Below are 27,487 nucleotides of genomic sequence, written 5' to 3'. Positions count from 1 at the left end.
TTCTTCTGCTCTTTGGAATGATTGCCAGATGGGTCTACCTGCCACGCCCTGACACCGAAAGACTGTACTTTAATTTCTCTTGTCTTTTTCAAAATACACATGGGATTCAGTGCCTTTTTTTGGAGGACCAGAGGAAAGGGAAAGGAGAGGTATTTCCATGTTCTGCTGTTTTTTCTTGATCTTTTGAGTAGGGTGGGGCAGCATGGAAGGACACCCCCCCACACACACACCCATTTCCTTACACTGGATCCATCAGACAGTGTTGCCATAAAGGGGAGTGTATGATCAGATCAAGGAACAACCCAGGTCTGAGGGAAGTTTGCTTGTGGTGTCCAGGTAGCTGCGGAGGTGGGCAGTTGAGGGCATCCTGACTTGATAAGGCAGGACAAGGAGGAAGCACACTTTACCAACAGAATTGTATCCTCCAGACCTGAGCCAAGATCCATGATGTGGACTCTGGACATTTCAATGAACACATGGTCTGGTATAGGAGCAGATGTCAAAGAACAGAGCTGGACGGAGGGGGTCAGGTGAGTTTTCCAGTGTTAGATGGTGCTCTGGAAGAGGTTGGGATGAAGTCTCTCTATTCTTGTAGGTGAGTGAGAGAAGTTATCCCCCTACAGCAGGTTACTATGAAGTGAATATGAGTAGGGGGTGCTCTTTATGTTGACTTAGTATCCAGGTAGTTTGAGAGAGTTATGCATATCTCTACAGAGTGGTAAGACCCAAGCTCTATGAATTGCTGGAATTTGGTGGCCTGACCTTGATAATAAGTTCCACCAGAAAAAGCAGGCCCTCAGAGTCCTGATGACAAGATGCCCTTCTACAGTCTCTCATCTTATGCTCTCAGCTGCCCTTTTGGAGTTCTAGCTTTTACAATGGCTTGGAAGTCTGAGTGTATCATATGGGCGATGTCATAGCATAGAGTCTAGGTAGATGAGATAGGCTGGTGGGGACTTCTTTAATCTTGATTCGGTTTATTTCAGACCCACTGATGAGCACTCAACATTGAAGTGTACATGAGTAGAGAATTCAGACATACTGTGTACACATGCTCTGGGGGGGTAAGTCAGGAATCTTCTAGAAAAACAGTCTTTAGGCAATGAAATAATGACAGACACGGATATTGTGAATCCCTCTTGAGAGAGGTTTTCAAAAAAGGATGCAGAATTCTTCTGGGTGGTCAGTGTCACTAAGATTTGAAGGTGCAGTCTGCTGTTTAATTTGTTTTTAAGAAGGTCCTTTGACCCCATTCCTCCTCCTCTCATTCTTTTCCATTTCCCACCCTTTGTCTGTTCTTGCCCTTGTGATGATTACCTAAAAAGCCAATACTCCTTTCCTTTTCCTTATTCCTTCAACATGAAAGAAGGAGATTTCTGTCTGGTTCTTGCTGAATCTCCAGAATTTGTTTTTGATGCCCATAAATAGGTGTGGAAACACTGACGTATGTTGTGTGTGTACCACCTATACATGTATGTCATACTCTTGATCCTCATGACTCATATTAATGTTGAGAAAATACAGGAGAACTTAGATTCTCTGAAACTTTCCCTAAACGATTTTACATTGGTTAAGTGTATGCAATTTCACATACATGTGGCTATGCAGTGCTTTTGCATGCAGATTTGGTCATGTTTCTAAGGATGGGACTGAGAAGAAGCTAATGGGAAAAAGCTTAAACGTGAAGCTGATGGAAGCAGCCTTGCTGGTCACACTGTTTAAGCAAAACATTGTGCATTTGTTTTGTGCTGCCTTCTCAAGATTGTACTGCTGTTGCCATTACTACTGTGGGTGGTGTTGTGTGTGTTACATTTCTTTGTGTGTCTGCAGTGTGCTGATGTTTTACTCTCCCTGCTCTCTCTCTCTCTCTTGCCGCCTCCATGGTGGACACCATGCTTCCTCTACATAACTGGATGTTCCTTTCTGTAGGTAGAAGTAAAGGTAGAGATCATTTTATTTTTATCATTATAACTATCAATCTGCCTTCTGAAATATTCATGTATACAAGGGGAATTGTTGATTCTGATGAATATAGTCCAGATTTTAACAGTGTTTTTAACAAAAACTAAAAGAAAATAAAAATAAAAAGCCAATGCTACCATTTTCCTTCAATGTACTTCGTACTCAGTGGTTGGGGATCGTTCTGAGTTGGCCTGCCTCCCTCTAAATCCAGGATGAGCCTTACCCATTGTGGTGTGCTGTTTCTAGCAGGAATGGGGGGTTCTGAAAGTGGTTGTGCAGTGTTGGGAAGATATATTTTACTTAAATCAGGGTATTCTAAGATCCCCTCCAGTAAATGTATTGAAGGGACAGGAACGATGTGAAATGAAGTGCCAATGTGTCATCACTTGGGAATAACTGGATTCAGGGAGGGAAGGATGATAGATGAGAAAGGGGAGAGGATTGGTGAATAGCTTGAAATTTTATTTAATGTGAAATTTGGGGGATATTTATTGCTCTTTTATCTTCTGTGTTACATATTCTGTATTTTGGGGAGTGGAACTCTTCTGATTGGGGGTGATGAGCTGAGAATGGTGGGACTGGAGGTGTGGAAGAACATAGGAAGGACAGTGCATTACATCATAAGGAAAAAGTGGAGAAAGAGACAACACTGGATTTTAACTTACCAAGTCCACCTTTTGCTGGGCAGCCTGGGAAAAGGAGAGGCGCTGAGCAGATGCGCTTGCTCTGATGTTCCGACATGGCTTTCAGTGCTTCACACCTTTGGGTACCACAGCTCACTCATCCATCCCTAATCAAAGCTGTCAGCGACCTGAGCCTGGAGGACCTGCCTCACCAGCTCAAATTGGATTAGCTGTTCAGGACTGAAGGGAGAGGTTAATTAATAAATTATAAACATGTATTTGCATTTGGTTCTCCCCTTTTCCTTCCTAACTCTCCAGTCCCTATCTCTGTGAAGCCATGTGCCTCTGTTTCCTGTAAAGATTGGCAAATAACAGAAACAGGACATGTGAATTCTGGCATGAAGATGTTGAAGAAAGATGGGGCTGGCAAGATATTGAAAATGTTGATTTGATGACTAGTCTGTGAACTGGCCATCTCTCATTTGAATTTCATGCCTTTCTTGATTTTTAACAAGTTATGCATGGTTACCTTGAAGTAGTTCAGTCCTGTCACTTTGGGGTTAATCGATTGCCTATTCCTTTTATGCTAGTCACAGGGGCGGGGTTCATTCTCAGAAATCTGTCACGGGGAGCTCTTACCCTGTTATGAGCTTGATACCTTTAGAAAGGAGGTGGAAAAGGGGGACGAGGAAGAGGAATAACGATTGAAAGGGTACATCTGGCTGCCCCCTCCACTTCTCTACTTACTGTATTCAACCAGAGGCTTCTAGTGATCTCTTCATAGGCAAAGTCACCAGTCTTTGCCCAGGACACAACCTTTCTGAAGCACGTGGCACTGTGTCACTTGTCCCTTCTCCCACTGGCTTCTATGAGAACACATTACGGTCAGTCTCCCCTGCCCCCCACTCCAACCCCTGAACCTCTCTCCTTTTCTTTCCCTAATCCCCTAAAACATCCCATAAGATAGAGGTCTTTCGTGTTTTTAGATTTTGCACATGGGTGTCTTATTTTCTTTCTCCGGTCACTGCTACTAACACTGATTGATCATTTCCTGTGTGGCAGCCATTGTGCCATGTGCTTTATATGCCTTATCACACTAAATCATCACAACTGTCTTGTGAGGTAGATGGTAGTGTTATCCTTGCTCTACGGACAGGTAGATCAAGGCTCAGAGAGTTAAATAACTTAAGTCAGACGGCTACTAAGTAAAAATGAAACTCAGAATCTGAGCACCTAACCACTACTCTATACTGCCTCTCTTGGGTCCAAGGATGACATCCATGGATATGCCTCCCAACTACCTCCCTGGCACTGACCTGGCTCAAGTTCCAACCTGCCACTTTGCATTCCCCATAACACATGTCCATATAACTGTACTGTCACTTCAGTATTTAAAGTCAACCTTCGCACCATCTGGCCACAAACCAGCTTCCTTATTTTCGTTAATGGTTCTCCCGTCTTCCTTATCACGTGGGCTTGAACTCAGCAACTGCTTTCTTTTTCCTTCTTGAACTTTCCTATTCCCAGGTGATGTTAAGAGAGGTTGTTGGGATTCTTTTTTGGAATGTCTCTTGCATCTCTATTTGACACTCTGGTTCAGTTCCCAGTCAGCCCTTATTAGATTAGTGCCCTAGCCTAATTAATCTCTGTTCTCTTCCAGTCTGTCCAGTAACTGAGAACTGCTTAAGCTCTGCTGTCCCCCATATGGAGTGCAGGATTAGCTATCTCACTTTCAAAGCCATCCCTAATATGGCCTTTTTACCTTTAACCTTCCTCCCTGTTAATCTTTGATGCAAAATTGATGCCAAATATGATACCATATCACTGTACCTTTCCTCGTCTCCTAGTTTTACTTATTCTGTTTTCCTCCCCTATTGACAGTTCCTCCTCCTCTTGTTTCTGCCCACTGAAATCATACGTAGATTTTATTTCCTAGCTGATGATGTGAGTGCTCTGCATTGCTGCATTCAGATATGAGCTTTCCTTCCATGTCCCCCTCTACTATCCTATATTAAACTTATTTGGGAATTGGGCTACTCCCCACTACTAGATTGCAAGTATGCTGAAGACAAACGTATTCATTTTTTAATGCCCAGATGGGTCAAGCATAGGAGGTTATACCAAGAAGGGACTCAAAACCCCTAATCCTTCTTATCCTGCTGTCAGTCATCTTCCTAGAAGGGAAAATAAAGCAAAATTAAAATTAAATCGGATCATGTAGCCAGTCTGCTCAAAAGCTTTTGAAGGGTTCTTGTATAATTGTCAACACGCCTTCTCCACTTTTTCTACAATGACTTAGCGTACTCTGCACTATCACCCCCACCAGGCCCCTTGTCTCGACCTAAAGTCAACAGCTCTCTCTGCCTGAATCCACACTATGGTTTCCTGCCTCAGGCTTTTCCTCAAGCTCTTATCCTCTTTCTTGAATGTCCTTGGAACACCCTTCTCCCCCTTATCACCCTTTAAGGCTCAAGCTTCCTAGGTCCGCCAGACTTTGTGTTTCTGTTATGAAGTACCTAGGCCAAACTGCCCTGAATCAGACTTATTCATGTGTTTCAATCACCCCAGTCCCTGAAGAACCTTGCACCCATACTGCACGTAGCTCAGTACTTTGTCCAGAGTTGTACACCAACCTATGCCCCTTTTCACTACCCCAACCAACGGAGCAAAGGAGCCCCAGTGGGTCATGGACTGGGGCCAGATGTTCTGGCTCCAGTTCCCCCCTCACTCAGGCCTTCTCTTGGCTCTGTGTGTACAAGTGACAGAGGGAAATGGTCATAGATTACATCAGAATAAAGGTGAGAAAGTCTTTGGATATATTCTTAGGAGCTTGTCAGAGAAAAGAATGCCTCAGATTTGGTCATTCTTTTAAAGCTGAGTGATGAAATAGCAAACATGTAGTGGAAAGAATTGTGAAGTTAGATCTACAAAACTGAGCAGGATGTTTAGGCTATAACGATTAATCGCCACTTTCAGGAGGTCATTGGGCTGCACTGGGCCAAAAGTAAACATGACTTTAACTGGAAGTAGCTGACCAAAGGACTTCTCCAGCAATCAGTCTTGGTCAGCTTTTTTGACTTGATTTTGACTGCCTTTGTTTAAGTGTTTAGAGTGTGTTTTGGCCTCCATCCCCCTTTTCTTGTCAGTTTGGGGATTGACAGTCCTGGGTTAGATTACCAAATACTTTCCATTAAAATGAACTTGGAATAGGTGTTGCAGACTCAAATGCCTACAGGGGCTTGACAAGTATTATCAAGGAGCAGATCTTGTAGTAAGAAAAGTCCTAGTGTAAGATCAACAGTAGGGAGTGGTACGGATTGTGGCAAACTGGAAAGCACAAATCCCGTCAAGGGCAGCAGCCTCTACTTTGCTCCAGCCGATTGCTGCCATGCAAGAATGCATGCCCAGTGTCACCAGAGCCTCAAGATAAGCCAGAGTAGATTTTATAAAAATGTCAGCTCATGGCCTCTTTCTTTCTCTCTCTATATACGTATACGTACACACATACACTCACATGAGCCAAATGATTTGGCCCGTGAACCACAAGCTTTTGGCCTTTGGCTTGACGAGAAAAGAGGAGTAAAATATTCCTCCAAGGTTTCTTGCTGAATGTCAGTAGTAGGCAGCATGCTTGATTAATTTTCGCGTTGCCCACAGCAGTGGTCAGGGCACCAGGAATATTTCCTACCCTTAGCACTACTGCCAGGGAGCCTGATCCATGTGTTGGTTGAAGTTAGTTTTGTAGAGGGGAGTGGGCATGGGTGGAGAGGGTATGGAGAATGCCCAGAATGGCCAAGAAGAGAGGTCACTGACACCTTCAACAATTGCCAAGAACCAGCACAACCTGTAAATAATAAGGGTGGCTAGGGGCCATTTAATTCCTTTTTTCTTTTGCTCTACAGAACTTTTTATCTACTAGACTAGATAGTGTTGACCCTAAGTTTACTTTAATCCATCAGATTTGAGAGACCCCTTCCAATTTATATGTATTTTTCCCCTGTAGATTTGATTGGCCTTTTAATGATGAACTAGTCAACACTGGCCAAACTGGAAAGAGATAATTAAGCTACATGAACTTGAACACGATTTCATGTAGATTATATTTTGCTGGTAATAACATTAAAAAAGCTCATTTCGGGAGTTGAGGCCTCTCTTGTCCCTGCTAGGACACAAGAGCCCTGAAAATAAGTTACTGCTTTGATAGCCAACTGTTTATGCAAATTAGTAAATGCAATGCCAGCTACTAATTATGAAAATAAACTCATCTGTGCTCTATAAATATCTAATTATAATAAAATAAGGGCAATATTATATTTCCATCTCTTGCCTCATCTGTTTCTCATCCACCACTGATTTGTCCTCTTGACAATGAATAACATCATTTTGTTTTTAAAAGAAGCCTATTTTCCATGTTTTATTATTTTCTTCTAACGTTTTGAAAGTCTGCAGGGGGAAAATAGGTCTATTTTAAATACAAGAAGTAAGATTGCTTGATTTTAGCAGCTCTGTGTTTTTGACAGTGATATCTAAAATGGTGCTTTAAAATACGAAAAATGTTTTTTCTCCTTCCCTCTTTAGGAATATTCATTGGACACTGAAGAAATTTTTTAAAAGCAGGTGTTTCTTGGAGCATTTTTTAAAATGTGTAAATGTGAACAGATTTATTAGTAAAATGAACAATGGATCAATGGGATGTTTCAATTAAGCTCCAACTGGCATTATATATAAAGGAAAATATTTCTCAGATTTCTAACCAATATGTCTATTTCCTCCTTCTCAATTATCTATTTGGATTTAGTATTTACACACAGATTTCGTTTCTGTGTGCATATATCATAAAACACTTTCTCCTCCAAGGTGAATGGTGACCTACGTACGTGTATAGACTTTTGCTTACCAAGGCAAGTTGGTTAATCTTAAAGGACATATAATTTTCAACTTTGATAACAGGATGTTTTATTAAATTGTATTATCTTTATGAAACATTTATAAAGAATTCAAGCAGAATGCATTTCCTTATGTGCTTAGGTTTGTCTGTGTTATGGTGTGTTTTTCAGGTGTGTGGGGCAGTGTATATACATCTGGGTATAGGTCCAGTTTGTCCAAATACTTATTAATAGGTTTATACTGATTGAGTATGTTATTACACGTAGCTTTCATTTGTAGAGTACTAAAAATAATTCATTCCAGTGTGATATACATCTGAATTTAGCAGATTGTGTACTTTAACACTTGAAAAACAATGGTTATTCAGCATTCAACAAATATTGACAAAGAGCCAACAACAGGCCAGGCCACTTGCTAGGTATAAAGTACACAGGGCGGACCCAGGAAATATGGGCCTGTCCTCTGACATCTTGCTAACAGTCAGTAGAGTTTGAAAATGGTTTTCAAATGTCACAGCCACCTCTCCTTCTAAAGCCTTACATAAATTCTGCTTTTGACTTATTATTATATATGTAGTCTTAAAATGATTTTATTTATTTTAAAGGGAAACTGTCAGGTAACAATTCAGTTAGCTGACTCCCCACCTTTTAACTTCTCAGAATCAGAAAAGAGAACTTGCTTTGTATGTGAAAATGTTAGGCATTTTTCATTTATTTATTTGTTTATCTTTATTGAAGGACAGCATACATAGTGTAAATAAAGCCTATGAAATCCATACTCTTAAGCGTACAGCTTAAATATTTTTTAATCTATATACATCCATGTTAAATACCATCCAGACTGAGATATTCAATGTGTCCATCATCCCATAAGGTTCTGTCCTGCCACTTTCTATCACTTATTTTTAATAAATATATTTTATTCCCCCTACTTCCTTTAAAACTGTGTGATTCCATGTAGTAATCAGCAGGCAGTCTCCAGATTGCTTTAATTTTCGTTAAGAAAGATTAACCTTGCAAGACAATGAGGCATTGTGGTTTTCACTGTGTGTAAATAGAGGCAGAAATGTTGCCCTCTGGTGAGGTGGAGCTTTGCCTGGTTTTTGATGATACTCAGTTTTCCCTCTGCACAAAGAGAATATCTAATTGATATCATTGGGTTTTCCTCTTTTTTTGAAGGCATTTAGTGGTGAATAGAACAGCAGGGGTAGAAAAGACCATATGCTTTGTAAAAAGCCAGACAAATAGCACTTTGTGATGGACGTATGATTTTAACAGTGACACATCTTTCATTAAAATTTACATATAAAGTAAGGGCAGGCACGGTGACATGAAAGCTAATGCAACTCGCACCTCTTGACATAAGAACAATCACAAGAAACTGGAGATCCCAGATGGCAGCTTGGCCTTTGCCATCCTTTTAATAAGCTACTAATTGCTAATTATTTCACTCTTTTGGGCAAGTTAATTTACTGTTGACTCTTAAAGAGATACTGCTCTTTTCTCCCCCCATACCTCAGAAAACAGTTCCTTTCACCTGGAGCTATGACAAGTGCTTCTGTGCAGGTTGGAAGCTTTCCAGCCAGTTGGAACAATGATGGCAAGCACTGGTGTGGAAAATGTCGCTGAGTAAACAATATTTTCTTGGGTCCTTTGAATATAGCGCATTTAAAAAATTCATTTGGCTAAGGATCCATTGTGTGTGCTTGTGTATGTATAAGTGTGTAACAGCCATAGTTCAAGCAGCCAACACAGGGAGAAGATCTGAAATTTGGAGCCCATTTAAAAGTGAAAGAACAGCTGCCTTTTAAATGGCTGCTAATTCTGACAATTAATGCTGTTTTGTGTGTGTGATTTTCTGTGATACCCGTTAGGAGGGATGATGGTGTGTAATAGCTCATTTCCTAAGCTTTATGGTAATGTTGCATAGCAAAGACCAGAGAACTGAAAGAGAACCAGGTCCTACATGCTCTGGAGCCCTTTTAAATGAAAAGCCAGCAAAGTATGCTTTTTTTCTGTACTTCGACTTCCTTATGATGATTTTATATTTTAGCCAGACACAGATTATTGAATGAATGATGTGCAAGTGGGCTTGGATGCATCGGGAGTGAGTGTTTGGAAAAGAACCTTGTTTGCAACGAGCTGTCTGACAATCAAAATATTTACTTAAAGATAAGCTAATGACTGTTTCTTGCAAATGCTGGCAGATCCATTATTGAAATGAGAGTCAGTACTTTGGCTTGATACTGTCCAAAAATAAATATCAAACCTCAAATACTAGTGTGTGTGTGTGTGTGTGTGTGTGTGTGTGTGTGTGTATTACACTTCTCCCTAAACAAAATAAAATGTATATCAACCAACAAAGGTAGGAAAATCTCCCAACCCACTTTCTTGAAATATTTAAACTGAACTTAGTATGTTACTATAACCAGTTGCTCCTAGTTGCTGTTAAGAATCACTGAATGGCTTAAAATATGCATTGAAGAAAACATATTCTTGAATTATTGGTGACATCTCTGAACATGAACTTAATAATGTGAGTTTCATGGTCTAATATATCTATAGTGACTGGCATGTTACACAGTTGGTGGGAGGACTGTGGAACACAATCAATTCTAACCATTTGCTTATTGTTTAAGTCTAGAGGAACTGGAGATGTTTTAAAATGTTATATTTCTTTAAAACTAATCTGGTTTCAAAATAGCCCCAAGGAAAAACACAAGTGTGTGTGATTTGGGAGAAATTTTGTCATCTTTCAGAATCTGATATTATATAGTGTGTTAATCCAGGTTGCTATTTTCAGAAAGATTTTTTTTCTTCTTTTTTTTTTTTTTTTTTTTTTGCGGTACGTGGGCCTCTCACTGTTGTGGCCTCTCCCGTTGCGGAGCACAGACTCCGGATGCGCAGACTCAGCGGCCATGGCTCACGGGCCCAGCCGCTCTGCGGCATGTGGGATCTTCCCGGACCGGGGCACGAACCCGTGTCCCCTGCATCGGCAGGTGGACTCTCAACCACTGTGCCACCAGGGAAGCCCTCAGAAAGAATTTTGACAAGTGCTAATAATATTTCAAGAAAAAAAAGTATGGGAAAAATAGATTCTTAAAACACAGATTTAAAACAAAATTAAACAGATTTTTTGCCCTTAGGACTTCTCAGAGTCTTTGTTAGGACAATACAAATTTTGAATCTCTAGGAGAGAAAATGTCATTTTCAAAGTTACCCAAATTTATTATTATTATTTTTTTACCCAATTTTATTTGACGTGAAATTCTTTTTTGTAATTTATATTTTGGATGAGACAGCTAGAATTAAAACTAGTTTTCCAGTTGAAAAACTTTGGACAAGATAATTCTAAAGTCCCTTTTGAGTCTAAAATTAAAAACCTTAATGTCTCTAAATTTTGAAAGAGGCTTTTGGATTGCCTTCACTCAAGAATCCTTTTTAACTACATTTTCTGTTTGATTGGGAATAGTTTTTTGGATGGGTTGGTTTCAATAGAAAAATTACTGCTTCCTGGTAAAGTGCATAACACAGATGTTAAAACAACTGTGGTTTTAAAGACACTAGTCTTGTTAAAGTACTCCCAGTTTGTATTACAGAAGTACTATAATAGGTATCCATATAGTGTGTGTAAACAATGCTTCTGATAATGGCCTGCTTAACTCTAGGAAAAGCTGATCTCAGCATAAGATGGGAAGATTACTAGGAACCTTATTAAGTCTTATTTGCTTTGAAATTTGGAGCAGGTTAACAGTCACCATGGTTATTTCTCTACTGTATAGCTAAGGTCATTCATCTTATCACTCTGAGAGTTTGGCTATCAATGCCTTTTTTTTTCCAGACAGTGAACATGTTGGTGAAAGAAATTCTTTCTGTTAAGAATTACTTGTATTTTATTTAGAAATCATTGACTCAGCTAAGGATTTTGTGGCTCTCTCATTGCAAGCCTGAGGACTTTGTCCTATTTATGTGCTGCCCGTTCAGTATGAAGTGGCTGCCATTGATCCATCTGTATAGTAGGCCGTTTGCCTGGGGCTATTAATCTGGCCTTGGAGATGTAGTTTGCTGAGCCAGCCATAATCGCCCTCATTTCCCCAAGTGACCAATAATGGGCATTTACCGATGCATTGGCCAAAACTGTTATAGGTGAGATTCCCAGTTTTAAACTGATTGATCCATGTGGCAGTTGAGCCTGGAACACCAAATATCCAGGTGTGAGTAATTCTAATGCATGTCAGAACTATAGAGTAGAAAGAGCATTGAGGTAAATGTCAGGAGACCTAGTTCAGGGTGCTGAGGAAGAAAACAGGTAGATTAAAGCACTGATGTTAATGCTTGACACTTAAGTTATATGAACTCATTAAGCCTCATATCCTAATAAGTAAAATGGGAGCAATAATATTACCTACTTGGGAGGACACTAAGACAATGTATAGAAAAGGCTTATGCTAGAGCTCGGATCTAACATAAATATTAGTTATCATAAAGATTAATAATAAGCATTAGTTATCATCGTCATAAATACATCTTGTCAGCATACCATCGGTCTGGGAACTTTGAAGAAATTAATTAATCTTTTTGATCTTCTAGTCTTTACCTGTGAAATGCCTACTTGGTGGCTTTGTTCTGGGTAATAATTGATATCATGCAGTTAAAAGTGCTGTGCAAATTAAAACGGCACTATACAACATCAAGGAATTAGTAATCCATGAGAATACAAGCCCCACAAAATCAGGGGCAGAATCTGTGTTGTTTGTCGTGGTATATTCGGTGCCTATAACTGCCTGCCTCAGAGTGGAAATGACTTAGTCAATATTTGTTGAATGGGCACTAGGAATCACCGAGTTAGTAACGCTTAGCAGAGTTCAGTACCACGGACAGCTCCAAGAGCCTCCTTGATACTACTGCACTTTCAGTAGGAGGATTTGGGGCACCTCCATTGCAAAAGGGAACCATTGGCCTCTTCCTTTAGAGCCACCCATAACAGAAAAAAAAAAAAAAGTAATCCTGTTAAAGCCTGATTGTTCTTTAAGTTTTCAGTGGATGTGCTTCCTCTTTTTCTGTGCATAAAGAGCTATGGGATTCCCTTATGTTACCTGATAAAACTATAAGGGTGATAAAGAAAACAACATTTAGCGAACAGTTACTTTTTTAAAAGAGCTGATTTGCTTCCCCAAATCTTAGAAGGATGTAATTTCAGAGCTGAAAGGGAACTTAAAACTCCTTTAGTCCGTCCTACTGTCATTTTGTGGATGACAAAACATATGCTGAGAGGGCATAAGTGCTGTGTGTGTTGCTCTATTGACAGCGCATAGCGCTGTTGGGATCAGACCCGGACTTCCCGACTCCTGGTGCTATTTTCTTTCCCCTCCCACGAAGTTGCCTCAGGTTTTCTTAGTTATCTTCGCTGCATGAGTGGCATTTGCTATAGATCATTCACAGGCTGCTGAGATCATTATCGATAATGTCATGTAAGAAAGATTCTGGAGATATCGGAGTGCATGCATTCTAAGCAAGGCTGTCTCTTAAATTACTTGACTGCCCTAAGAACTGATGCAACCCTAGCTTTTGAAGTTGTCAGTAAATTGCTCTGACTCTCAGGATTTAATAATGCTTTGTACCACTTATGGACTTGCCCTGTCGACTTCTTTGTCTTGGCTGAAGTAAGATGGTGACACCAGTTCACTTTAAAAAGCTTTTACACCCTTTTTTTTTTTTTCTTTTTACTGTTCCCAGGTTGACAGTCTATAACACAGTGGATGCCTGTGAGGAAATCCACTTAGGACTAACTTTCAAACTGTTACTTAATAGTTTTTCCACTTCCTTTCTTCCTTAAGAATAGCTTAGTAATTTCACTTACGATTTTTTTAACTAAAAAGGAAAATTCATTTTTCTCAAGTAAGAATGTATTTGTCTTTAAGCCAATATCATTTCTTTGTTTTCTTTTAAAAATGAAGTTTCTCCTTCAGTGTTAGCCATGTGTCTGATAGGTTAAGTTTAGTACCCTTCCATGAGGCAACTTTGGGAGATGTTGATCAGTGCATGAAATCAGCTCTCAAATTGTCACGAAATTGCCTTCCTTCAGACTGTTTTGATCACAAGGGCTCTCAAGTGTCAAAGTCACTTGGAGAACTAGATAAATAAAATGCATGAGCACTAAGCTTTTTTTTCCAGGATAGAATAAAAGTGTTTTCTACTATGTGCTTCAGCTTTGATAGTGATTTGTTAAAAGGCAAAAAGAAAGGCAATGATACTAAATATTTACAAGAGTGATTTAGTTGTATTATCTGTGCTCTGCCTCTTTGTTTAATAATGAAATCAGCTAATGTTGAAATAAATGCCATTAAACCAGTGGTAGTGTGAAGGTCACTGCCTTGGCAAGGTTAGAGTAATTTGTGGAGAGTAATGATTTTTGTCAACTTTCCAGATCCCTTCCTGTTTTGGTCGGCTTCGCTCCAAATATAATAAGAAAAAAATACATTTGAGAATTCACAGGCTCACTTTCTCTTTTGCATCCTATATGCCCTTTCTGGCCAACCAATAGCTGGAAGTCTTTTGTGCATTTTTTGTTTCATCCATTTAGTGGACAGAGACAGGCCAATTCTCCCTAGACATGAGAGGTTGAATTTCCATTCACTGACTCTTATGCCAGCCCTTGCTTGGCAGTTTGTTTTAGAGGTGAGGATCACTGCCTCTTCTTTCCTGGAAATGGTTTATCTTGTCTGAAATGATTCTTACATTTCTCTACCAATTCCTTTTTGACCTAAAGCAAAGATTTTCTTTTCTACTTTCTCATTTCACTTTAAAGAAGAAATCTCTGAATGAATATGTGGCATTATCCCCATTTACATTGACAAGAAAACAGAAGTCCAAGGTTACAGAACTAGTTACAAAACTACAGTTGACCCTTGAACAACATGGGTTTGAACTGTGGGATCCACTTATCCTTGGATTTTTTTCAATAGTAAATACTACAGTACTACATGATCCATGGTTGGTCGAATCCATGGATAGGAAACAAAGGATATAGAAGAACCATGTATATGGAGAGCTGACGGTAAGTTGTACACAGATTTTTGACTCCACAAATGGTTGTGCCCCTAACCCCTGCATTATTTAAGGGTCAACTGTAGTAGCAGAACCAAGATAAACTTAGTGTTTTTTTTAAATTTTATTTATTTTTGGCTGCATTGGGTCTTCTTTACTGTGTGTGGGCTTTCTCTAGTTGCGGCGAGGGCTACTCTTCACTGAGGTGACTTCTCTTGTTGCGGAGCACAGGCTCTAGGTGCGTGGGCTTCAGTAGTTGTGGCTCACGGGCTCTAGGGCACAGGCTCAGCAGTTGTGGCACATGGGCTTACACTTCAATTAATTTTTTGTGGTGTAAAACGGGGATAATGATACATTATAGTATATTTTTAATAATGTACATAAATAATATGATATATAGTGTATTATAAATAATACATTACTTTTGGTAAAATTGAGAAGTAAATGAACTAACATGTTAAGCGCATAACAAGAGGCCTGGCTCTTGCTACAATTTTTTTTTTTTTTTTTTTGGTACGCGGGCCTCTCACTGTTGTGGCCTCTCCCGTTGCGGAGCACAGGCTCTGGACGCACAGGCTCAGCAGCCATGGCTCTCAGGCCCAGCCGCTCCGCGGCATGCGGGATCCTCCCGGACTGGGGCATGAACCCGTGTCCCCTGCATCGGCAGGCAGACTCTCAAACACTGTGCCACCAGGGAAGCTCTCTTGCTACAATTTTAATAAATGTTTCCTTTGCTCTTGACAGTAATAATAAAGTAAAATTGGATTTAACAAGCATTGAGTATAAGGGATACAGGAATAAAAATCAGTCTTTGTTCTTAAGCAGCTCACAATATAGTCGGAGGAAAACATCTATATAAAGCATTCCAAAAGCAATTCATATTTCTTTCTCTTGTCTTGGGCTTTGTACTAAACGCTACTTAAAATGTGAGAGCCCTTTTCTGGGGGCAGGTAGTTTCCTGTGGGGTTGTAATATTATACTGACATGCTGTGGCAGCTCCTGTGGCTTGTTTCCCCACTATTCTGTGTTTACTTGTTACTAAAGTCCAGAGAGTGGGTTGGGAACAGGACAAAACAGAGAGGTTCAGGGAAGTAATGGTGTGTATTAGGGTAGGCTAACTTCTATAACAAATAATTCCCAAATCCCAGTGGCTTAATACTAGCAAAGTTTCCCACTCACATCACAGTTCAGTGCAAATTAGTGGGTAGTGCAGGAGTCATTCATGCACCTGGGCGCCTTCCCTCCTATGGCTTTGTCATTTTCTGGAACCTCATCCTTCACTGCATTCACCTGGCAGATGGAGAGAGATGGAATGGTGGAGAGGTGGAGAGAGGAGAGAGAAAGAGAGGAACATGAAGGATTTTTTTTAAAGGGTCAAGCCTGGAAGTAGTGTGTGCCACTTACTATCAGCCAGAACTCAATCACATGATCCCATCTAATGGCAAAAGAGGTCGGGAAATGTAATTTAGCTGTGTGCCCAGGAGAAAAGGGAAAGGAGTTTGGTGGATACAATGGCAGTCCCTGCCCCAGTGGGTGAGTTGCGTTCTATTCTTACATCATCTGTGTCATGCCTATTCACCTTCTTCAGTTTACCTTTGTTCAAACAAACAAACAAAACAAATTTTAAAAATGCCTCTGTGATTTCTATGAGTTAGAGGGCCCATGTCCATTCCCTTTTCTATAATATGCATATACATGATATTTATTTTAAATAAAACCCTACAGAGTTACAGTAGCGTTTCTCAAATTCCTAAGAATCACTCAGGGAACTTGTGAAACTAAAGACTCTTAGTTTTACTCTTAGGACCACAAAATCTGCAGGTCTAAGTTATTCTTATGATCAGGCAAGCTTGACATACACAGTGTTGTAGCAAATTCCAAGGAATATAGCAAACCAAAAAGGAAGCATATGAGACTTTACTAAAAGTATTTTGTTGTATTTTATGTAGTTTAAAGCAGGTTTCACATTTATCGTAGCTTATAAACCTAGTTGTTATACATGAATTTTTGTTGTAATCTTTGTTTTAAGAGGTTTAATCTCAGTCTGGCATCCATAAACCAAGAGCTAGAAGTGTGGTTGAAATCTTAGCCTGAGTTGAGAGTGGGGCCAAATACCCGATTCACAGGATTTTATTTTATTCTGGTCACTGGATAGGAACACTTTAGCGTGGTTTCCCCCTCACCCCTTTACCACCTAACACGGGACACCCTTGATTAAGAGAATTCTCTTGTTACATTAAGACAATAAATGAGTCTCTGTTTGATAGGCCTGCTTGTTTTTTGTGTCTGACTTGTGCATAGTTAAATGATGGCAGCCTATTTTAGTTTTTAGATTTGTATAATTTTACTCTACGTGTAGAAATCATAAAAAGCATGATATTGTGAAATGCACCCCTTTCCTGTAAAGCTGTGCCTTCATTCCATGTAGAGAGTGGTTGGCTGCATTGTATTCTAGAATGAGTGTCAGAGTGTGGATAATTCTGGGCTTGTGATTTTTTTTTCTTTCCACTATTTTATCTGCCTCTTTTTGTGTCTTTGTGTGCGAGTCTATGATTACTATTGAGTTTTTCCCCTGAATGCCAGCAATTATCTCACAGGTGGAGGGATTAGGAAAGAGCTGACAGAATTGCGCTGGGATTAGAATAAGGTTCCCTCCCACCCCCTGCCCACCCCGAACCCACTTTAAATATAGTGAAGGAGGGAGTGGAGAATTGGAGGACGTAGGCAGAATGGGGGGAGGGGTGGACAATTTGCTTCCGATATTTAAATCCCTAGATAGCACAAAGGAGAAACTCCTGAGGAAAGAAAGCAGATTTGAAAACCTAAGCAGGTCTGGGATGATTGTTTCATAGAGCTGGGGATGCAGGAAGGCAGGGCAGCCACTTTTCTGTTCCTCTGCAAATTGTTTAAACAACCTCTTCATCTGAGAGTTGCGTTTTTTTGGGGTTTTTTTTTCTGTCTGACAATTTATTAGGGGGGGAGATGGGAGCCAGGAGCGTCTAATATATGCCCAGCCAAAAGAATTTTGGTGAGACGTTATCTTTCTTCCCGGCCGGGAATTATTTATTTACCTGATATGTCAGTTAGGATGCTTTCAGCTGCAAATAACAGAACTTTCAGCTCAACTGCTTTAAACAACAAAGGGAATTCATGGACTCAGTTCTTGAAAAGTCTAATAACTCAAACAATATGACCAAGAACTAGTGTCTCACTTCACCCATTTTTCGGCTTCACTTACTTGGCGTTGGCTTCATTCTTGGCAGGATACCTCCTTTGTGATCCTGACATGGCTGATGGCCATTCCCAGGGTGATCTGCTTTTTGGTTCATGTAAATAAAGAGTAACTCTCTTGCTCAGCAAGAGATTCAACAAAAATCCTGGAGTTTCCAACTAATTGGACCCATTAAGTCACACGTTTATTTCTGAACCAATCACTCTAATCAGAGGGATCATAGGGCTGGGTTTTGCTGGTATCTTGGGCCTGACTCACATGCTCGATTCCAGAACTAAGAGGAAGAGTTGGCTTTCCCTGCAGCCCATGGGATTCAGGGGGAGTCTGGATACTCCACCCCAAATTTGGGGAATAGGGGAGTGGAAGCAGAAGCCAACTGCACCTGAATAGGAGAATTTCAAAAGCCAAAGCCAAACCCAACTAAGTCCTTCATCAAAAATCAGGAAACTGGGTGGGTATCATTCACCCTCTGGCTGTCAAGTGGTCCTATTTCATGAGGAGGGGATGTCCAAGGTGGGGGGTGGTGGTGTGTGCCCCAGCAGAGGCTCCGTTTGGAAGCAGAGAGCTGGGAGGGGAGGGCCGTTGGCATCCTGGCATCTGTGTAATCAAGGTGTCAGCATTTGCGGATCTTAGTTCACTGATGTGAAAAGAGGCAGTGAAAATGTCCACGGGAATGGAGTGAATGCCAGGCCCAGCTAGCTTCGGGTGAAACTGCTCTGGTGGAGTCTTTTCCTCCTGCCTTGATCTCAGGCCTCTGCTTAGGTCACCTGACATGGATTGCTATTGATGGATAGCCGAGTGAGGCAGCCCTCTAGTCTCAAGTGTGTTTTTAACAGAGTAGCTCTCAGTAAATATCTCTTTCTCAGATGCCTTGCCTCATCCATGGAGTCTTTCTTTCTAGCTGCTGTTTCGTCAGCGCTGCCCCTTAGCACACTGACCTGATTCTTAGCCACGCGTTTTGTCTAGGCTTTTGTGGCAGCGCCTCTCCAGTGTGGCTGCTGATGTTAGCTCCACCTTGACCTGTGGCCGCTACTCTCATCACCTGCCTTACACCCCAGCATAGCAGGGACCTTTGGCCAAAGGGGCAGCCTGTGTGGCAGGCAAAACAGAATGAGTCTTCAGGGGCAGTAGGTGGACGGACGTGGTTATTATCGTCTCCAAACCAAGCACCACGAGGACAAAGTCCCCTCTTTAATGGGCTGCTGCCCCCAGCAACAAGGTTGCATTGGACCTTTCTCAAGCTGCTTCCTAGGCCAGCGCTTCTCACAATTTAATGTACGTATGCATCTTCTGGACATCTTGTTCAAATGCAGGTTCTAATTGGGGAGGGTCGGTGGTCGGGATGGAGCCTGAGATGCTGCATTTCTAGCAAGTTACCAGGGAATGCCCGTGATGCTGCTGGTGTGCGGACCATAGTTTGGAGGAGCAAGTCTTTAAGGTCATCACTTTGAATGATCTTGCAAGTGAGACCATCTGGTTCTTTAATAAGTCCGTACACAGTGGAAGTGGAGGGAAGACCTGGGACTCAAATTCTTAGGAACCATTTGTTACCATCAGGCAACTGAGCAGGTGACTGATAAAACACAAGCCTTCTCATCCTCCTTGGATCATAGAGGTGGAGTGATAATCTTGGCCTCTGTTTCCAGGTCTGATGGGGTATGGTGACACTGGCTTATCTCCCAGGAGCCTGGGAAACATTCAATCATGTCATCTGTGATCGGAATACAAGTGCTGTTTCGTCAGTCCCACAAGTAGAGAGACATGGGGGACAGAGTATAATTCAATCTCCACCATACTCTACTTCATGTTCCTAAAAAACGCCTGTGTCTGTAGCAAGTCACTTCCCAGACACATTTCAGGGAGTCTGCACAACTCACAAACTCCCATTCTATGCTGATTGTAATTATCGACAGGTAAGAACATCAAATGTGTCCCAGTCCCAAGTCCCACCCCCTTGCCCCAATTCACAAGAGTTCCCCTTACACACAAGTGGTTGCTGTGGGTCAGTGGTGGTGACAATACACATTCTTGCCAACGTGGGGCTGAGGCTGCAGCCCCGCACAAGGGCTCTCCTCTGGGTATGATCTCAATCAAGTTTGCTCCACAAATGCAGTGCTCTGTTCGGCCTTATTTGATTTCACTCTTCCTATTTCCTGTCTGTATAATCCCCCAGTAAGAATCAGATCTAAACAGAAACATAAAGGAGAAAATGTGTAAGAAATATAATCTGACAATATAACAAAGCAGGATGTTTAACTGTCTGGTTGACTCCATTTTATTTGGACTAGAAGGAGGAGAAAAAAAAAAACCTTGGGATGGCCGCTGGAGCTCTTATTTCACAATAGGTTGCCTGTGCCTGTGTTGGCTAATGGATTTATGATGAAGCTTGGCTCCAATTTCCAGCTGGTAGTTGCCTGGGTTCAGGTGTTTACCTGGTGTCTTCAGGGATGCTGCATAAACGGCTGTAAGTAGAGCTAGTTATTCAATCCGCCCGGAGAAAGGTTAAAGTGTGGGTCTTAGGGCTTCCCCAGGGACTAATCCAGTAGCAGGAGAGTCAGGGAAAACACACACCATTTGTGAGGGGGAGCCCTCGCTGGGATTTTGGTTGTTATTATAGTTACAAATGGAAGTGTTTGAAACTTAAATCTGAATTTCGGCAGCAGGAGGAGAAACATGGATGGAAATGAATTATTTATTCCATCACTGGGGTCCCAGAAGTGTGGAGTGGGCGTTAATCTCCTTCGCACAGGAGCGTCTGAGCAGGCTTGAGGTCATCTGTGTGAGATCTGACTTTATCTGCTCCTGGCCAGACACCTCGGCTTCGATTAATTTGCCTTGAGTGTAATCCAAATAAGACCGTTTATCTCGCTGTTCATAAGATGTGAATATTTACCTAGCATGTGGTTAGAGGAGCCACATGTGTCAGTGATTTCTTTTAATCCCATAATTTCCCAGTAGGTCTGAAGGGAGAGGGTTACAAGCAGGCAGGAGCCAACTCACGCTGTCAGTCTCCTGGGTGTAGGGGACACGGTGTGGATTTCCCTGCAACATGCTCCAGCTGAACCTGCACAGTAATCCAGGCGGGGAGCTTCTGCTGCTCCCATTTCACGGATGGGAGTTTAAAGAGGTTGAGCCTCTCACCTAAGGTCACCCAGCTCTGAATTATCATTGTTGGGGTTCAAGTCTAAGCTGTTGTCATCCCCCCGCCTTGCATTCTTTCCACTGCCCCAAGGTACCAGATACAATGAAAACATTTAAGAACTTTCCCCAGGCTAGAAAGGTGCAAGCAGATAGTTCAGGGGTTACAACCGCAAGTAAAGACAGAACAAAACCCATTCCCCATAATTCACACCCCACCATCCTGTCTCTGTGTCCTTCTAGGTTCATAAATATTTGTATGTGTAAATTCTATTTTCCTTTCCTGTTGCCTGCTCTTTAGTGAGCGCGATGAGTTTTATTAAAAGTTTCCCTCAAGGCTCTCTGTTAGGTTTAGCTTGTTCTTCTTGATAAAACATTTCTGAGACAGTTGCCTAAAGCAAGACACGGCAGATCTAGATGCTTTGTACATTTCTGTCTGCAGTCACCAAGGCAGGGTACCTGGTTCTATGGTAGAGATAATAGAGGAGGAGGGGCCAAACATACTTCTCCCCTCCACAGTTTTGAACTTTCAAGGTCCCTGAGCCAATGTAGACAGAGGCATGCGTTTGACAGTGCTTTGTGCCTTCGTGGTTTCCATGGACTTCAAAGCATCACTTGTTCCCCTTGTAAATCCACTTGTTGAGTGTCTGTCCTGTGCTGAGTGTCAGAGATTTGAAGATTAAGTTATTGGACAACAAAAAGTTGCCTACCTGAAGGGTCCCTGAGCACAGATGAGGGAGGACTCTGAAGGGATATCAGGCAGAGACTTTTGGTACAGGCTTTCTGCTTTTGACCGTTCACCTTCCTCACTGAACTTAAGATCAAACTCCCGTTTCTTCCACACTTCTCTTTCCTTTATACCTCCGTAGAGCAGCCTTGCTGTTCTTTTAACTGGCTGCTGAATTTCGCTTTAGTACAAACTGAAAAACTTTACTGAGCCTCTACAGGTGATTAGGGGCTGGGTATATAGCATGAATTAGATAGGCCTGGCCCTTGCCTCTGAATGTGTACAGTTTTGGGGGGTGGGGGGAGGACAGCTGTCAAATGTGTAACTGCACAAGCTGTGGAGGTTAGGAAAGAGCGGTAGAGTGCACTAGGAAGGTGGAGTCGGGGTTGCCCTCCCTGGCGTCTGGAGAGGAGTGATCATTTCCCCTGGATTTTAGCTCTGTTTGAACATGCGTCTCTCGTGTCTGCGCCTTTGCCCTGGCTGCTGTGTGATAATGCACTCTGGAGCCCGTGCGTTCCAACAGCCGTATTGCGTTATGCTGTGTAGCCTTATCAAATTTCTCTTTGTTCTCTGATTGTCTCTGTCGTGTTGCCTGCCTTGATACACTATCTTTTGTAAGACTGCAGACAAATAAATCCTCCCTGAACTCTGTACTCCGTATGTCACTCTCCCAATGAAACACTGTTTTTGATCCCCTACCCCCTTACGGGATAATGTCCAAGCTCCTTAGCCTGGCATTCAGTATGCCACAGTTTGGCCTAACCTCAGCTCCCTTCCCATTTATGAAACCCTTTGCCAGAAACAGGCCCTGCTAACTCGTGACCCTTCAATCTCCCAGATGTAGTCTTTCCTCTGGGACTCTGCTCATTCGGTTCCCCTTAGCTTCAATAACTTCTCCCCAGTTCTAGCCATCTGTTGAAATTTAAGTTTCACTCCCTCTGGCACACTTTCCCTGACCATCTCAGCTCTTCAGAATGCCACAGTGCTTTCTAGAACCACTAACTGATCACTTACCCTTTATCGTCCCTGTCTGTAGCTTATATCTCTCTCTTCATGTCCACCCAACCAGTCTGTAAACTGTTAGAGGCTAGGCACCTCATTTTCTACTCCTTGTGGTATGACAACCATGATGCCTGTACAGGTAGATGCTTGATGGTTCTAGGATGGTAGGTTGGCTGTGTCTAATTACTTAGTGTTGCACAGAGTTCTTCCAGTTGCAGGCATAAATACATAACCAGAGGATGGGGGATAGATAGGAAAAAAATTAAACGTGAATTTCCAATTTTACATCCCCCCAAATCTCAACCTACAAGCATAGTCAATGTAGTCCTTTCATTTTTATAGAGGATGAGGTAGGGTGGCTTTAGGGGAGACAGAAATTGAGAGTGGGGGTAAAAGAGAAGAGTAAAACTGAAGGAGGTGAGTTGGAAAGTAATGAAGGGAATCCAAATCAAAGAGCCCCGTGTGTGGACTGAGGGGCCCAGGATTAAAGTCCTGACTACGTTTCTCACTGTGTAGCTTGGATAAGTCACACTTGGAGCCTCGTCTGTAGAGGGCAATCAGGACCCTGCCTTGCCTGCTCTTGGTCTGTTGGGAGATCAAACGAAAGCAATTTGCAAACTGTAGGGTGCACTGTGAATGGAAAGGAGTGTTGTTACTATAAACGGCATTGTCATCATTTATCGTCTGAATCCTCCCAAAGCCACACTGGTGCAGGGGATGGATCGATGGATAGGTCTTTGTGACAGAAGGGGAGAGACCAGACTGGAAGGAGCCTGTGGTCAGACCCTGCAGGCCCCTGCAGTTGTGCCGCATCTGTGCAAATGTTCTTGTGACAGGGAAGTGTTCCCCCAGGCCTGTGAAGGTGAAGAAGGGTAAGGCGTGTGGGCCCTGACCTTGCCTGTGACAGGCACAAGTGGGAGGCCAGTCCTAACCCAAGGGTATCAGTTACCATGGTTACTGTACAGGGTTCCTGGAGTGTCAGTATGAGCCACAGAACTAGCTGAAGACTTGGGCCGTGGTGCCCTCTCTGCACTTGCCGACCATGAATATTACATTCTAGAAATGCCAGAGACTGAGTGCTTTAGGGCTATGATCTTACTTCATCCTGCTACAAGTGAGGGAAGAGTTTCAGGGATGTTAACAGACCAGCTCAAGGGAACTGACTAGTGAAAATCAGGAGCTGGGACTGGAACTCAGGCCTCTGCCAATGCTGAGCTCTTAACTGCTATGCTCTGCTGCCTTCAACCTCTTAGAACCTCAGTCTCTTCATCTGTACCTTGGAGATAATGACATCCACCTCGCGCACTACATGGCATGTGAGGATGTGGTGAGGGATTGGATATGGAAGGACTGTGTGCACTGCACTGTATATGATATGTACAGTATTCACTGAGCATCTACGACATGCTTGGCCTTGCTTTGGGTCTGGGATACAGTGGGGATAGGACAGCCAGGACATCTGCTCAGACGAAGGAACATTCTAGTCATAATCTGTTAATAGAGGGACCTGCCAGAAAGCGGGAAGGGAAGGAAAAAATGCAGCCCTCTAAGAACAATTGTGTTTTCAGAAAGGAAAAAATTCATGTTAATGGGCAGTCATTGCTGTTTAAATCCACCTTCATTCCCAAGTATAAATAACAAAACCAAATTAAGAGATTAAGCAATGTGGGAAATTTACAAAGACCGTAAACAGAGAAAAGCAAAGAGAGTGCATTTATAAAAGGACAAATCATGTCAGGACATTTTGATCAGTATAAAAAAGCAAGTCACAGTTCTAGAAGGTGAGAAGTATGCAGTGGATGTAATATATCTAGATTTTAATAAAATCACTTGAAGGAGAAATGGCCTGAAATCTTGCCTGAGAAATTAATTCAAATTGGCCAGGGTAGAAGCTGTGCCATTCGGAGTGAGAACTGGCTGGGAGTTGGGAGGGAAGGGGGTGTGATGGCAAATGGCCATAGCTCTCCAGCTGTGATGGGGTCAGGTGAGAAGACCCAATTTAGTCATCATCACTTAATGATCTGGAAGAACAACTAAGCTCCTGGTAATGACGTTCATACATGATGCTAAATTAGGAGGTGTCACCATGATGGCTCATGGAAGGAAGCGCAGAATAAGGGGACGGCAGTCAAGGTCAGGAGGCCACGGCGATGCAGGCAGGAAAAGTGAGGGAGGATGCAGGCAAGGACAAATGGAGGGAATTTCCTTGAGGACAATCGGCAAACATTAAAAAAGCATATATCTAGTAACATCAGGACATGAATGAGAGCTAGAGATCTTAAGCTGTCCAAGGGATTATCCTTCCATGATTTAAGCTGAACATGAGGAGTGCCCAGGAAGTATGTTTGGGGATCAGGAAGGCACCTGAGACGTGGTGGGTACTTTTTTTTTTATTATCATTATTTTTGCGGTACGCGGGCCTCTCACGGTTGCGGCCTCTCCCGTTGCGGAGCACAGGCTCCGGACGCACAGGTTCAGCGGCCATGGCTCACGGGCCCAGCCGCTCCGCGGTATGTGGGATCCTCCCGGACCGGGGCACGAACCCGAGTCCCCCGGATCGGCAGGCGGATTCTCAATCACTGCGCCACCAGGGAAGCCCCATGGTGGGTATTTTAACAGCCATGGTCCTGCCAGGTTCAGTCCCTTCCTCCCTCTTTAATGTGATGGTCTTAGAGGTAGAATTACTGATTTTTAGAGTGTCATTACCTACTTGAGAGCTAGGGTTCTCATGTCACACTGTGCACATTTGTATCCTGGCTCTATCACTTAATCTGTAAAATGGGTAAATAATAGTACTACTTTAGGGGTTTCATGAGGACCAGATAAATGGAATGGGCTACCGCCATATCTGGTATGTGCTAAATAAATATTACCTATTATTATCATTATTATTTTCATCATCATCATCACCATTGTCCTTAGGGCACGGTCTATACCTGTGGTGGAATATACCAACTTAACAGATAATGGCCTTTCTGGTCAAAGGGGGGGAAAAAATCACCCAGAGAACATGATTTGAAAACTAATGACAGAGTGAAAAGAGCATAAGGTCAGGGATCTAACTTTTTTTCCAAGCTCTGCTATACGTGACCTTGAATGAGTCACTTTACCCCTTTGCTCCCGTTTTCACATCTACAAACATCTGGGGATGAACCTGATCACGTGTGAGGTTGCTTCTATCTCAAAAAGTTCATGAGTCTACACAAAGCCAAAAAGTGAGTTGGGCTTTGTATTGTTCAAGTTGTCAGCTTTGAAGCATATTTTCTAGCACATATTACCCTGCAGACCTGTTCTCTACCAGCAGTTGCCACCCATGGGTAAGCTGGCTCATACACTTTTATCACTGAAAGCCCTGCATCCCAGAAACCTCTCCGCCCCCTTAGTCCTGGGCAAACCAGGATGGCTGGTTAGCCCGCCCAAGGGATAATTGCCAGACTGTAGGAGTATCGCATGACGGTCTAAATACACATCTGCGGGAACTGAGTAGTTCTGTGGAGCTCATGGGAAGCATTCTTAGGAAGCCATTCAACATTTTTCATGATGCATTTTCTTAGCTTCGGCTGCTATCATAAAATACCATAGACTGGGTGGCTTAAACAATAGAAATTTATTTCTCACATTCTGAAGGCTAGGAAGTCCAAGATCAAGGTGCAGATCGATTCCATTCCCCGTGAGGACTCTCTTCCTGGCTTGCAGATGGCTGCCCTCTTGCTGTGTCTTCACCTGGTAGAGAGAGATCATTTTTATCTCTTCATATAATGGTTCTACCCTCATAAACTAATAACCTCCCAAAGGCCCTACCTCCAAATGCCCTCCCATTAGGGTTAGGGCTGCACTATATGATTCTGACAAACATTCAGTCCATAGCAGGCGTGGGCTGACCGAAGTTGTGTTATCAGGAGAAGTGTTGCAGTGGAGGTGCCCAAGTGTTCTCGTGCCTACTCCTCATATCTGCGTTGACCCAGTCCCGCTTAATACTTTTACTCAGGGCTGCTTGGCTGCTTCCAGCCTTGACATCTGCACTGACAGGAGAGGAGTAAGTCTTCAAAGGGCACCACTTCACAGGTTCAATATATGTGAGGCTTCTCCATGGAAAGAGTGAATTGAAAGAAGGAGTTTGCCTTGTTTTCCAGAGCTCTGTCTAGAACACGTTCACCTTTGGATTCTTCAGGGATCAGAAAGTGACAGATTGAAGGGTGCTGGGAGGGAGTCATCCAAATGATTGACAAGGTAGAGGAAGTAATTGATTAGAAGGAAAAAAAAGAACAAAAGCCTGTGCATCCAGGCAGGGTACACGTGTGTGCGTGCAGGGCAAGAGATGGTAACTAGGACACGAAGGAGAGAGTAGGCTGAGGTAAGGCATCCACAGAGGAATGTGATTGGAGGCAACACCACTCCAAAGTTACACTTTTACATTTTACATTTATTTAGCATCTACCTCCTCTTCGCCATGATCTGTTCTAGATGTGGGGAGTGCACAAAGATGATACCATCCTTTCTTTGTTCTAGTGGAGGAGACAGGCAGTATGTGTAGTTTGAAAAGCAAGGGTTTTACTTACTAGCTGTGTCGCCTTGAGCAAGTTACAAAAGCTTTCCGTACCTCAGTTTCCTTATCTGTAGGATGAGCAGAATCATAGTAACTACCTATTAAGGTGTGAGCATTATATCAGTTTATGTATCTAAATCACTTAGAGGAATGCCTGGCACATGGCTCATGTGACTGTTATTACTATCAAATGAACTAACTCATTCCAAGCGCCCAGTACAAGACTTGACAGGTAGTAGTCATTCAATAAATGTTAGCTATTATTATTGCTGTTGTTGTTGTTATCATCAATAGTCATATTTCAAAATGAGGCACAGCAGAACT

The 27,487-nt window shown here is 42.3% G+C and overlaps 1 protein-coding gene across 1 annotated transcript in view; it reads left to right on the top strand.

Annotated features, from left to right (window-relative positions):
* The window catches only part of NRXN3 (neurexin 3), a 1,577,176-nt gene that overhangs the window by 53,215 nt on the left and 1,496,474 nt on the right, over positions 1–27,487 (top strand). The window lies entirely within an intron of this gene.

This window comes from Neophocaena asiaeorientalis, unplaced genomic scaffold (assembly GCF_003031525.2).
Source record: "Neophocaena asiaeorientalis asiaeorientalis breed wild unplaced genomic scaffold, Neophocaena_asiaeorientalis_V1.1 scaffold49, whole genome shotgun sequence".
NCBI classification, from domain to species: Eukaryota; Metazoa; Chordata; class Mammalia; order Artiodactyla; family Phocoenidae; genus Neophocaena; species Neophocaena asiaeorientalis.
The sequence above is the reverse complement of the archived record's forward strand: the minus strand, read 5'-3'. Positions and strand labels throughout refer to the sequence as shown.